The sequence below is a fragment of the Coenobita brevimanus genome, chromosome 91, assembly GCF_032717465.1.
Source record: "Coenobita brevimanus isolate Jiangsu-jjx chromosome 91, ASM3271746v2, whole genome shotgun sequence".
NCBI classification, from domain to species: Eukaryota; Metazoa; Arthropoda; class Malacostraca; order Decapoda; family Coenobitidae; genus Coenobita; species Coenobita brevimanus.
Window position 1 is genome coordinate 27,734,041 of NC_137044.1, and position 14,100 is coordinate 27,748,140.

Below are 14,100 nucleotides of genomic sequence, written 5' to 3' on the forward strand. Positions count from 1 at the left end.
TGGCACCTGATATATATATATATATATATATATATATATATATATATATATATATATATATATATATATATATATATATATATATATAATATATAATATATATATATATATATATATATATATATATATATATATATATATATATATATATATATATATATATATATATATATATATATATATATATATATATATATATATATATATATATATATATATATATATATATATATATATATATATATATATATATATATATATATATATATAAATATATATATATATATATATATATATATATATATATATATATATATATATATATATATATATATATATATATTTATAATATTAAACTAGCTTACTAACACACTAAACTAACCTGGTACTAAGAAAACAATCCTAACGTAATCTAGCCTTCCCTGGATAAGAAGAAGTGCAAAAATGGAACACAGAATTGAAATCAGCAACCCGGTGGACTGTAGGCTGAAGTTGTCGTCTGAAATACATCATCTTCAATTCGGAGGATGTGTATGGAGTCGAGGGACGTTGGAGTCAGATAATCTCTCTAACTCGGCCTAAAACTGATATCTCTCCACCTTGAATATTGAAACGAAAGACGAGTTCTAAGCTTGAACTCGGTCCTAGTCACAAAGAAGTGCCATGGAAAAGATGTAGAGCTCTAGCATTGTCGTTTGGGGATGTAGGTTTCTACACTCTGTTCACTCCAACTTGGCCTAAAATTGTCATCCCTCCATCTTGAATATTGAGCTGAAACAAGAGATTATTGCTCGAATTTGGTGCTAGTCACGAAAAAGTGGAAAGGAAGAGATGAAGAGCCGTGGCCTTGTCTTTTTCTGCCACTGAGTCAGCCATTTTCACCATTGGAAAGGCCGAACCAAACTTAATAAATTAATCAAAGTCCAAGCCGGGATACGATTCCGAGCCAGGGGTGAAATTCTCGACCATACTTACGATCGATTCTTTGTCGTAACTTGGGTTTGTTTTTACAGGAAGAACTAGAGACACGGGGGGGGGGGGCTGGTAGTATGGTATTGTGATCGAGGCGGTATATTATTATGAAGTGAGAGTGTATGTGAGTGAGCTGGACGGGGGGAGAGGGAAGAGGAGGCTAAGGATGAGATGGAGGGATGGAGTGCAGATGTATATGAGAGACGGGGGTGTGAGCTGGGAGCAGGGCAGTGAAATGGCTGGGGACAAAGTGACATGGAGACGATTTGTTTGTGGCTACCCCATACGGGATTAAGGCGTCTGGCAATAGACAGATAGATAGACATAATATATAGGTGTTTTTTCATTGTCTGTGTTAGAATATCTGGAGATGGGATGTTGTTATACAAGGTTTGATAATGTTTGTATGGTGATTGTTTTATGTGCCTAGGTGTGTTGTACAGGGCAGTACTCCCGAGGTTGATGGCAAGCTGGTGATAGGGAGAGCTGGAGCTCCCGTTTCACCAGCCCTCAGGACTTGATCCTGACCATCTCCCTTTTCTGAACATTTTCAGTGCATTCATTTACACAGAGAGTAGGCCAGCATGCTCTCATAATACCTCTACCTTCAACTGTCTACACCACACTACATGCGCATAACATATCACACCTTCTATTCACATCTTTAGTAATGGCCGCTGCAATCTTACTATCAAATGAGGTGGTACCTCGGATTGCCACCACTGGCAGGGTAGGGCTGGAGGCACAGGGTCCTCCCGGTCGCCATCAAGCGACTGTGCCGGCAGCGACTGTTGCTATTTCTGGGAATGCTCGTCGGCGAAGAGGTGACGGTGTGGCCTTATTCTTTACCAACATCCGCGGCCTTACCACAAATTTAAACTCGGTTCATTTTTTCCTTCAGTCCATATCCCCTTTGGCCCTTTTCCTCACAGAACCACAAATCTCACCCTCTACCGATATATCTCCATTTTGTTTTCCCGGTTACCATCTCCTTACAAACTTTCGTAACAAGGGCGGCACCTGTTGTTATATCAAATCCCAATATGCAGTTGACACTATTTTAAACTTCACATCATCCAGTTTTGATTACTCATTATATAAATTAAATTGCCAAAACATTACCAAACATATCTGTGTAGTTTATCGTTCCCCCAATGCTTCTTCGGAACCCAGTGTATTTGATTCCATATCCACTCAGTTGAGTAACCTTGACCTTGCCCTTGGCAATGAAATTACCATTTTGGGTGATTTTAACATACACAATGTTGAATGGTTATTGCATTCTGCCCGGACTGACGACGCTGGTCTAGAATGCGAGCTGTTTGGCGGAATCGTTTAATCTCACCCAGTTGGTAAAGCAACCAACCAGAATACCTGATAATCCTGACCATAATGCCCATCTCTTGGATTTATTCTTGACAAATAATCCAGATCAATACAGGATAGAGGTACTGTCACCACTTGGATCCTCTGACCACAATCTCATCAAAGCCTCATTAGTTAACCCTCCTACACCTCCCCATTCTGAACCTGTCAGGGTGACCTGATGGCACTTTGACAGGGCAGACTGGGATGGATTTAGAAATTATCTTGCTGATGTTCCATGGCAGTCTTTCTTCTCTAGTGATCCCAATTCTACCCAGTCCCACATGTGCGACTTAATACTAGCTGGTATGGATTTATTCATACCAAGTCAACAATTCACTAAATGATCAAACTCTCCAAAATGGTTTGATGACAATTGTGCCAGAGCAACAGCCCAAAAGTCATTAACATATAACTCTTACTTAAAATCAAAAACATCTGAATCACTCTCCCAATTTAAAATTGCTAGAAATCATGCAAAAGCTGTATTAAATCTATCTAAATCAAACTTTCTTCAAAAGCAAGCATCAAAACTACTTAACAACCCTAATGACAATAGAAAATTCTGGTCAATTCTTAATTCTTTCAATAATAACTTTAACAAGTCATCTTCCATTCCCCCACTAAAATCTTCAGACAGCAATATTACAAATGACCCACGTGGGAAAGCAGATATCTTTGCTAGTACCTTTGCAAGAAACTCTACCATAGATAATACCAGCCATGTCTCAGTACTGGAACTTGATTCTCTCGAAATTGCCCCACTTAAAATACAGACAAGATAGGTAAAATCCATCCTAGACAATTTACCTACCAACAAAACTCCAGGCCCAGATGGAATTCCGCCAATTGTTTTGAAAAAGTGTTCCCCTGAACTTGCCTCTGTCCTAGCCAAATTATTCAGACTATGCATACGTACTTCTTTATTCCCAAATTCATGGAAAGAAGCCAATATACACCCAATTCCGAAGAAAGGAAGTTCGTCTGACCCCTCCAATTACAGACCAATAGCTGTCACATCTTCTCTTGGTAAGGTATTTGAAACTTTAATTAATAAGCATATTGTTAAACATCTTGAATCCAACAACTTAATTAGTGATAGACAATACGGTTTTCGCCACGAAAGATCCACCATTGACATACTCCATCTCTTAACTCATACCATCCATCAATCAATTGATCTTTTTGGAGAAACTCATGCAGTAGCTCTTGATATCTCTAAAGCTTTTGACAGAGTATGGCACCGTTCCCTGCTGTCCAAACTCCCTTGCTATGGACTAACGTCTTTTGTTCCTTTGATTTCTTCTTATCTTAGTGAGAGGAAAATAAGAGTAAAAGTAGATGATGTATATTCGAATTTCCACTCAATTAACGCCGGCGTGCCGCAGGGATCAGTTCTGGCGCCAACCCTATTTCTGGTTCATATTAATGATCTCTTATCTGTCACTCACAGTCCCATTCACTCATATGCAGATGACTCAACACTACATAGTTCATTTACACTCAGACATCCATTTACAAAGTCTAATATCTCTACCTCTCAAATCAGCACAGCCATCTCCATAAATCAAGATCAAGCTACAATCAGTGAATGGGGACAAAACAACCTTGTCTCTTTTAATGCTAGTAAAACTAAATATATACAGTTTACTAATAGACAGATATTGCCAGATTCGTACATTACCTTCAGTGCTACTAATATTCCCATCTCCAAAAGTATTGAAATTCTTGGTGTCTCACTTAACAGTGCCCTCAGCTGGACCTCTCATGTCAGATCACTTGCTAAAACCGCCTCAAAGAAACTTGGATTATTGTACAGAGTCCGTAACTTCTTCGCCAATGAGCAGTTAGCTATAATTTATAAGAGTCATGTGCGCTCTCAGCTTGAATATTGCTCACCCTTGTGGAATGGTTGTGGAGAGGTTGCATTAAGACAACTAGACAAAATTCAGAATAAAGCTGTTAGAATCATTAACAACCCTGCCATTACATATAAACTACCTCCCCTGCAAGTAAGAAGGAATGTTGCCTCCCTTGCATTATTTTACAGATATTTTTTTGGCAAATGCTCAGACGAAGTTGCGTCCATGGTGCCACCTCTCCATGCCTTCCCTCATGCTACACGGGCATCTGGTAGCGCTCATGACTGGAATGTCACTCAACCATATTGCAGAACTTCTGCCTATCAGAATTCTTTCATTCCCCGAACTGCATCTCTCTGGAACTCGCTTCCCCAGAGTTGTTTTCCTCCAAATTTCAACCCACAACTGTTCAAGTCTAACTGTTACAGATATTTTATGAATAGAGGACACCAGTAATCTGGTGTATGGATTTTTTTTTTTTTTTCCCATTTGTTTTTCCTTCCTCCGTTCTGTTATTTATAAAAAAAAAACAAAAAAAACAGCAGAGGTGTTGTGTACTGGAACAGGCTAATGCATAGAATTGTGTGCCCCTCATATGAAGGTAGTCTCTCACTGGGAGGGCTTTAATATCAGACGGTAAGTGACCTAAGGAAGTGGATTTGGTGCAGTCAGTGGTGATGCGTAGGGCGTTGTTCTGTACGATTTGCAAAGGTGTTGTGGGTGTTAGATAGGATGGGAGCCTATGCTGGGGAGGGAGGGGGGGAAGAATATAGATCATAACTGATATAAATATTGTTTTTTAGAGTAAGCAGAGTATTTCATTTTGTGGCCCAAAGTCTGGCCCTGTAGTTGGCCTGAGTGCATTGAGTCTGGGGGTGCACCGCCTCATGTCTAGAACATGGTCCTTGAAGGTGAGTCCGATGTTCTGTCTCTCTAAGAATGTTAGTGTACGGTGTGTGGCACAGTATACCAACAAAGCTCCAGGCCCAGATGGAATTCCGCCAATTGTTTTGAAAAAGTGTTCCCCTGAACTTGCCTCTGTCCTAGCCAAATTATTCAGACTATGCATACGTACTTCTTTATTCCCAAATTCATGGAAAGAAGCCAATATCCACCCAGTTCCGAAGAAAGGAAGTTCGTCTGACCCCTCCAATTACAGACCAATAGCTGTCACATCTTCTCTTGGTAAGGTATTTGAAACTTTAATTAATAAGCATATTGTTAAACATCTTGAATCCAACAACTTAATTAGTGACAGACAATACGGTTTTCGCCACGAAAGATCCACCATTGACATACTCAATCTCTTAATTCATATCATCCATCAATCAATTGATCTTTTTGGAGAAACTCATGCAGAAACTCTTGATATCTCTAAAGCTTTCGACAGAGTATGGCACCGTTTCCTGCTGTCCAAACTCCCTTGCTATGGACTAACGTCTTTTGTTCCTTTGATTTCTTCTTATCTTAGTGAGAGGAAAATAAGAGTAAAAGTAGATGATGTATATTCGAATTTCCACTCAATTAACGCCGGCGTGCCGCAGGGATCAGTTCTGGCGCCAACCCTATTTCTGGTTCATATTAATGATCTCTTATCTGTCACTCACAATCCCATTCAAATTTTGAATAGAGGACACCAGTAATCTGGTGTATGGATTTTTTTTTTCCCATTTGTTTTTCCTTCCTCCGTTCTGTTATTTAAAAAAAAAAAAAAAAAAAAAAAAAAAAAACAATGGACGATGTATCTGACAAGTGTTGCGTGAAGCGGCAACAAAATTGGTAGACCTGCATCCTGGGGAGTGGTTGCCATACACCTGTATATGACCTGGGAGTGTATATACCGTTTTCTTTCTAATGTAATACTAATCACTTTGTCATATGTAGATATATTTGATGTTATAATGATGACAAAGACTAGTTTTAACATAGGCACGGTTACTCTTTCTATGGTTCACCAGTAATGCTTTCACGAGTGCCAGCACAAGGCTATCATCACTCTAGATAAATAGTGTACAAGCTTTCCCAGAACTGATATAATTTGAGAAAGTGTTTATATGATATCTGTGATTATGACTTGGAGATATATGACACCCAGTATAATGTGAACGGCACAAAAATATTAGAGAGACAGGTAGAGGTCAACGAAATGTAAAGACAGTAAATGAACCTAACTGAAACTAATCCCCAGAGCAGCGTATAAACCCATGTCACTGATACACCAGCCGTATTGTGGAGATGACATGCGAGATTCATTCTTATATTGGACATTATATGTAAAATAAATACAAGGTAAGGTTGAACACACTCTGGAGGCTCCTTTTATTCATTTAATAACCACTGTATCCACCGCCTGCATCCAGACCTTTCTTCAATCGACGCGACACCTACTATGAAACTGTGCCATTCACGTAACGAAACACCACAATACCTTCCGAAACCGAGATATCGCCACATTCAGGTAGTATGTATAATAATGTGTGGTTAAAATTGTCCTACATGCAGACCCTATAGGCTATTATTAACCTCTGCATTGGTAATCTATTTGTAGTTGTGATAACGAAAGAACTGTGATGGGTATTTTTCTCATGCTGTTTAATAATCTGAGTTTCATTTATATTCAAGGGTGACTCAATGGTGGCGTGCGTAGCTCAAGACCATGAAGTAGAGAGTTCGCGCCCCACCTGGGTGGCTACTTAGCTGAAAGTTAGCGCTCTCTCACCCTATCAGGGCTAGATGGTCTAATACAGGCTTAGCTCGGAAAATTCATTCCTTCATTTATATTCCAACATGACAACTCAGCCAATCGCAGTCAGTATTCGAACATGGCAACTCTGCCCGTCGCAGTTACTATGTTTCCCAAGAAGCATTTATCACAATATAATGTGTGTAATGGGTTATAGTCTTTAACACAGAGGTATAAATATTACTGAACTGTCACCATTTACAAGTCGATGGATGTTTGTAGTCACACAGTGGCGTTGATGTGTTTTTTAGCAGTACCACCAACGATACTTAACCATGAGTACCAACCGCACCAAGACGACAAGTGGCCGGGAATAATGTTTCATTCTGTTCATTTTGTCATTCTTCGCACCACACTTTAAAGATACTTTTGGGAGCTACTGTACATTGTTAAATAATGTAATGCTGGGGGGAGTACCTGTGTTCATGTTTACAGCTGGTGGCGAGTATGCTGGTGGATTTAGCTGGGGGTAATTTTCAACCTGTTGTCCTTAACCCAAGTCTGCAGTGTGTTGAGGTAGTCCTGTTGCAGTGTACAGGCTGTGTCTGCAGTGTGTTGAGGTAGTCCTGTTGCAGTGTACAGGCTGTGTCTGCAGTGTGTTGAGGTAGTCCTGTTGCAGTGTACAGGCTGTGTCTGCAGTGTGATGAGGTAGCCCTGTTACAGTGTACAGTGTACAGGCAGCGTCTGCAGTGTGTTGAGGTAGTCCTGTTGCAGTGTACAGGCTGTGTCTGCAGTATGCTGAGGTAGTTCTGTTGCAGTGTACAGGCTGTGTCTGCAGTGTGTTGAGGTAGTCCTGTTGCAGTGTACAGGCTGTGTCTGCAGTTTGATGAGGTAGTTCTGTTGCAGTGTACAGGCTGTGTTTGCAGTGTGTTGAGGTGGTCCTGTTGCAGTGTACAGGCTGTGTCTGCAGTGTGATGAGGTAGCCCTGTTACAGTGTGCAGGCAGTGTCTGCAGTGTGTTGAGGTAGTCCTGTTGCAGTGTACAGGCTGTGTCTGCAGTGTGCTGAGGTAGTCCTGTTGCAGTGTACAGACTGTGTCTGCAGTGTGTTGAGGTAGTCCTGTTGCAGTGTACAGGCTGTGTCTGCAGTGTGTTGAGGTAGTCCTGTTGCAGTGTACAGACTGTGTCTGTAGTGTGTTGAGGTAGTCCTGTTGCAGTGTACAGGCTGTGTCTGCAGTGTGTTGAGGTAGTCCTGTTGCAGTGTACAGGCTGTGTCTGCAGTGTGTTGAGGTAGTCCTGTTGCAGTGTACAGGCTGTGTCTACAAGTTGGTTTGTGCTTGTTGTTGTGATGTCATCTGCATATGAGACAATATATGTGGGTGGTTGGGGTGGGGGATATTATATATGTATAGGTTGAAAAGTGTGGGTGGGAGATCTGAGCGCTGTGCAACTCTGATGGGGAAATTTCGTGTTGGTGATGGGTTGACCGAGAATGTAACATGTGCTTGTCTACCAGGCAAGTAAAAGGCAAGCCAGCGCTTGGTGTTCTCCACGTTTGTGTTGTGTATTTTGGTGATTAGTTTGCGTTGGGGGTCGGCATCAAAGGCTTTACTAATATTTATTTGAGTAGTGTGCGCTGTGCGGGTACAATGATAAGGTGTACCGTGCAAACTTAGAAGCTAAAGAAAACGTGTCACTGGTAATGTTGGCCAGCTTGGAATACATATCTTACCACACTACGGTAGAGAGGTGGCCTGCAGTTCTAACGGACCCAGGTTCGAATCCCGGCTGGGCAGGGAACAGTTTAAGGATTTGAATTTCATTAAATGAGGCTTTACTGATCTACCAGGAGACCCGCCGACATGTCGTAAAAATACCCCCGCTAATACCAATACACCAGTCCTGTATGAGGCAGCCCTAGCATGTATTCAATATGGACGGTGGGTGTTAGTGCCGAAGTGGTGACATGTAGTGGTGTATGGTATGTAGGAGGACTGCTTGGCCTTGATAGCAGGCTGTGAAGCCTATGCCCAGAGTCGGACACATAAAATATATATATATATATATATATATATATATATATATATATATATATATATATATATATATATATATATATATATATATTATATAATAATGAAAACTATTCCAAAAAAATGAATCACTTTGACAAGAAAAACATAATTTATAGGGTACGGGCTTGAGATGACATATTTCAAGAATTATTCGCAAATCGACTGTTTTCTGGGACTGTATGCAAATATTTAAACAAGGCATAAAGATTTTTGTAAAACTTGTATTCGCCTGACGTCATAATATTTAATTCATTATAAAATACTTGAGTACAGGGCAGTTTTACGGTACATATTGTGCTACTTTTTATTACATAAAAGAAGGGATTAATCCCCGAGCTAGACCTGATCAGATCATATAGCCCTGCTAGGGTTACAGGAGAGCGCTACCCTCACAGCACGGCAGCCTCCGGGCGGGGTGCGAACTCGCAACCTCACGATTACGAGCCCGACACCCTACCACCGAGCTACCGCGCTCCCCTGTTATTCCATAAACAAATGCTGTACTGCTGAGCTGTGAAGGCGAGTTTAAGGACTGGATTAGAAGTGATTTTGAGAATGTTGCAGTATCTCTTGCCTAGCGATTTATCTTCCACACTGCACCTCATTATCCTTTTGTTATTGATGCAACTATATCAGCACTAAAGGTCTATAAATAACATACAAGAGACTTAAATGTATTCTGCCAAATAAACCGCTAAGAAAGACGTGCAAGGAAGGCTGCTATAGAACCAAAATATTAGGTATAGTAGTAAAGTGGTTAATGAAGGCTATATCTAACCCCTCCAGTTTAAAAAGTCTCATTTAAGGTGAACATAATCTTCTGAAGATGAACGAAACTATATATAAGGTTCAGGTTCAGGTTAGTTCGAGGTGTATAGCCTTTCCAATGGCACACCTCTTCACTTCTCTATGTTTCTGTTTTATTTTCCTTCAGTTCCTTTTCTCTCCTTTTCCACATATCATGCAGTTGTTTTCTCTTTTAAAATATTCTCTGTCTGGAATAAAAACTGTCCAATCACCAGTTCTTCGTCTTCTATTCTGGGTCTCTGTAGCTCTACTATACTGTTTCTCACTTCCTGTAAACTAGGGCAAAATAGTATAAAATGGGGCAGGTTTTCTTTTTTTTACCTGGCGCAGCTTACATATTGTGTGTTCTTGGTGCCTCTTTGTGTTCTGGAAGGGTAAGCAGTTACTTCTAGCTCTATACCATATTACTGAAGATGGTCTGTTATCATAACATGGTTCTTCTCTTATTTCTTCCTGCCACTTTCTATATATCACTAATGACTCTTTACTTTCCATCTCTTTTTTCCACTTTATTGTATCTTTCTCTCTGATTCTTTGCTTTATTTCCACTACTTTAATCTTTTTCAGGTTTCTAATTTATATTCCACTTTCTTCCATATACTTAAGTGATATTTTTCTCCACTGGTTTTTCTGGTTCTCTTTTACTGCAGCCCATATTTTTTCCAAGAGTTCGTTTCCTCTTTCTTTATATTCCTTATATATTTTATCCTCCCTTCCACAATTCTTGATTTCATATTAGAAATACCTATTACTCCTCTCATTGAGCACACTGTTGCATTTCTTGGAGCTCCCAGAATCTGTCTACACACACTATTTTCTATTTTCTGCATTTTTTTTCTCTCTCCCTCTGTTATATTTATTACATTACTAGCATACAGTATTGCTGGGAGTGCTATGCTTTTCCAAAACGTTTTTCCAATTAATAATTTATTGCTGCTCTTACTTATAATTGGGTATACTATATTTGCCATTTTCTGCATATTTTCAATCATTTTCTGCTTGTGGGTTTTAAACATGTTCCTTTTATCTTCTATTATCACACCAAGGTAACGTATATTTTCTTTTACTTGTATGCCAGCAATTTCTGCTGGTTTTTCCGTCATTTTAAACACTATTACATCACTTTTTCTTTGATTATTTCCAAGCCACAGTTTTCTCCGATTTCCGTTAGAATTCTTATGCTTCTTTCCGCTTCTTCCACTGATGGACTTATCAGCAACGCGTCATCTGCATAGAATAGTGTACATATCCTGAACAGCGCATTTTCAAGACCACATCCTCTGCTTTCTAGTTCTTTCATAACTATATAAGTAAGTATTTTGAAAAGCGTTGTCGACCCCGTACATCCTTGCCTGATACCACTGGTTACTGTTATTTCATTGTTCACATCCTTTCCTACTTCTATTATGATCTTATCATCTATATAAATCTCTTTTATTGCATCTATTACTGTTGGATGTACTTTGTATTCCATCAATGCTTAAATTTAACGCTTCTCTTTTTACTGAGTCATATGCTGTTCTAAAATCCACAGCTGTTACTATCAGTGCTTACTTCATTTTTAAGCTTTCCTGTACACAATATTGCAGTATAAACAAATTGTCTTCCACTCTACCTCCTTTCGTGAAGCCTGCTTGTGTTTCTCTGATTTCATTATTCATCTCTAGGTGATTTTCAATATCTTCTTTTAACAGAGACATAAAATTTTTATATGAAATGTTTGACAGAGCTACTGGTCTAAGATCCTTAACTGTGGGGTTTCTCTTTTTCTCTATTGTTTTTATTTTAGATGCTTTCCACTCCTCTGGTTTATCCTCCTTCTTTAGTGCTTTTTCATAACACTGTGTAATTTTCTCTAAGCACCTTTCACTTTTTACTAAGGCCATGTAAAATTCTGATTTTAGGTTGTCGGGTCCCGCTGCCTTCTTGTTTTTCGTCTCTGTTACCACTTTTGTCATCCTGTCTCTTGTTATTTTTGGTTTTTCCATAGGAGTAATTTGTTTCTCTATTTTCATTCCCATGTCTAGAAGTTCTCTTAAATTTCTCAGTTGGGACTCCTTGTGTAGTTCTTCCTGCAGTTTTTCCATGTACTTCTGTTTACTATCTTCATTCCATATCTTATTTAATTCATTCTCATGCTTTCTAAATATATTCTTCCAGAAATTACTGATCTCTTCTGCCGCTGGTTGTTCACTTAGTACTTTTCCATCGTCATCATATATCTGAATCTCTTTGTTTGTATTATGTGGTCTTCCTCTTAGTTTGTTTATGTTTTCCCACAGCTTTTTACTTTTGTCCTTTCTTATTTCTTCAGTTTTCTTTATTTCATAAGCCTGTACAGCATCTCTTATTTTTCTCTGCACTTTTTTCTTTTGTTCTAAGTAGCTCTCATTGAGCCTGTGTTTTTCAACTATGTCTATTTCTTTCCTTTTTTGTCTATTTAGCCTTTTTCTTTCCTTTATGCCTTCTCTTATTTCCTCATTTATCCATGGTGGTTCTATTTTTCTGTAACCCAATCCACTTTTTCTTCTGTATGTTCTCTGGAGGATTTGGTCAGCTGCCTGCTTAATTATTCCATTTAGCTCAGTGATGTTATTTATGTTTTCTTGTGATAGCTTCTCTCCACCTCCTTTATCAATGATTGCAGGGATTCCTCATCAGTCTTATAGTACTTCTGCACTATCCACTGATTTTTAATGAAGTTCTTTTGTCCAATCCCCTTTAAAGCCAGCCACCACCAAACTATGATCAGAGATGTCATATTTTTCCTTATTTTCATCTACCTCCATATAAATAAATCTGTTATACAGTACTGCATTCACTAACATGAAGTCTATGGCACTCTTCTGGTCTCCTCGGCTCCAAGTATACAGGCCTGTACATCCCTCATCACCGTTCAGCAGTATTAGGCTGTAGTCAGCCATCCAATCTATTACCATCCTCCCATTACTGTCCACTAAAACCTAGGTGGCCGTTGAAGTCTCCTAAGATCAACAGACCCCATTCTGGATTATGATTTTCAATTTTCTTTTCTACTACAGTACGGATTTTCTTGTTTCTTTCACGGTCTTCTGTCTTATTGCCAGTAGTCATGTAAACCAAAATTATTCTGATGAAAATTCCACCAATTCTATACCACGTTGAGTACACCGCTTCCCGTCCGATCAGCGAAGTTAAGTAACGTTGGGTCTGGTTAGTACTTGGATGGGTGACCGCCTGGGAACACCAGATGCTGTTGGGATCCCTACGTGTCAAGTGGGGTTGGTGGAGGATTAGTGCCCCTCCCTGTAAAACAATTAACTCTAAGCCATTGGCCACCCCGTCTGGGATACATGGCGTCTGGCAATGAATGAATGAATTTCCAGCACATCTTTATGCACTGTTTCTACCTTTTCTAACCCAATCTCTTTCCTCTGTCCATAAGCTATTAGCAGACCTCCTCCTTTTTTATCCTGCCATTCTCTCATTTCTTGGTGGGTCACTATTTTCTCCCCATGCTACTTTTTCTCGTCTGTTTTGAGTTTCTGTTAAGCACAAGATTTCCACAAAATTATGATCTATGAAATTTTCTATTTCGTACTGCTTCGTTTTTGTTAGCCCTTGTACATTCAACAATTTTATCACTACTTGGGGTTTTCCTCTCTCTTCTGACACTCTTTTGACTTTTACTGCTTCTATCTCGTTGCATTTGCCCTTCACAGTTTTCCGTTTTTTATATACCAGCCATGCTCACCGTTATTTCTCTTTTCCTTGAACTCTTCCACCAATTTCCTCTCTTGTTCTCGTTCCTGTTTTGTCATATCCTTAGTTATGTACACTTTGTTTCTCTTTTGGTCTTCTACATCCTTTAGCTTTTTTGCTCTCTTCAAGATTAACCACTTCACTTTTTCTTTCAATGGTCTAGGTGTTCCATTCTCTTGCTTCTTTCCCAGCCTTATTACCTGTTGAATTTCGCTCTCTTTTATGCCCAATGCCACTTTTACAATGTCCTCACATTTCTCTTTGTCTTTCTTTATTCTCTCTTTTGCATTTTCTTGTCTTGATTCTTCAATATTGTACATAACTACATTGTTTTTTCTGTATTTCTTATCTTCCACTTCCTTTATTTCCTCTTTTGTTTGCTTTCCTGCAGTTTCTACCACAGCTGCTTGGTCTGTTGTATCTAGCACTCTGGCAGTCACCTCGTCCACTATCTCCTGCCTCGATTTCTCCCACTTTTTTTCCATATTTTCTATCCTTTTCTCCAATTCTGTATTCTTTTCTTTTAGTTGTTTCACATCGCTTATCATACACTCCACTGCCTCCTTACACCTGTTGCAGAACCACATCATCTCTTTCT

General features: G+C 39.2%; 1 pseudogene; it reads left to right on the forward strand.

Annotated features, from left to right (window-relative positions):
• The first annotated feature begins 12,884 nt into the window (after positions 1 to 12,884).
• Positions 12,885 to 13,002, forward strand: LOC145412021 (5S ribosomal RNA; annotated as a pseudogene).
• Positions 13,003 to 14,100: the final 1,098 nt, after the last annotated feature.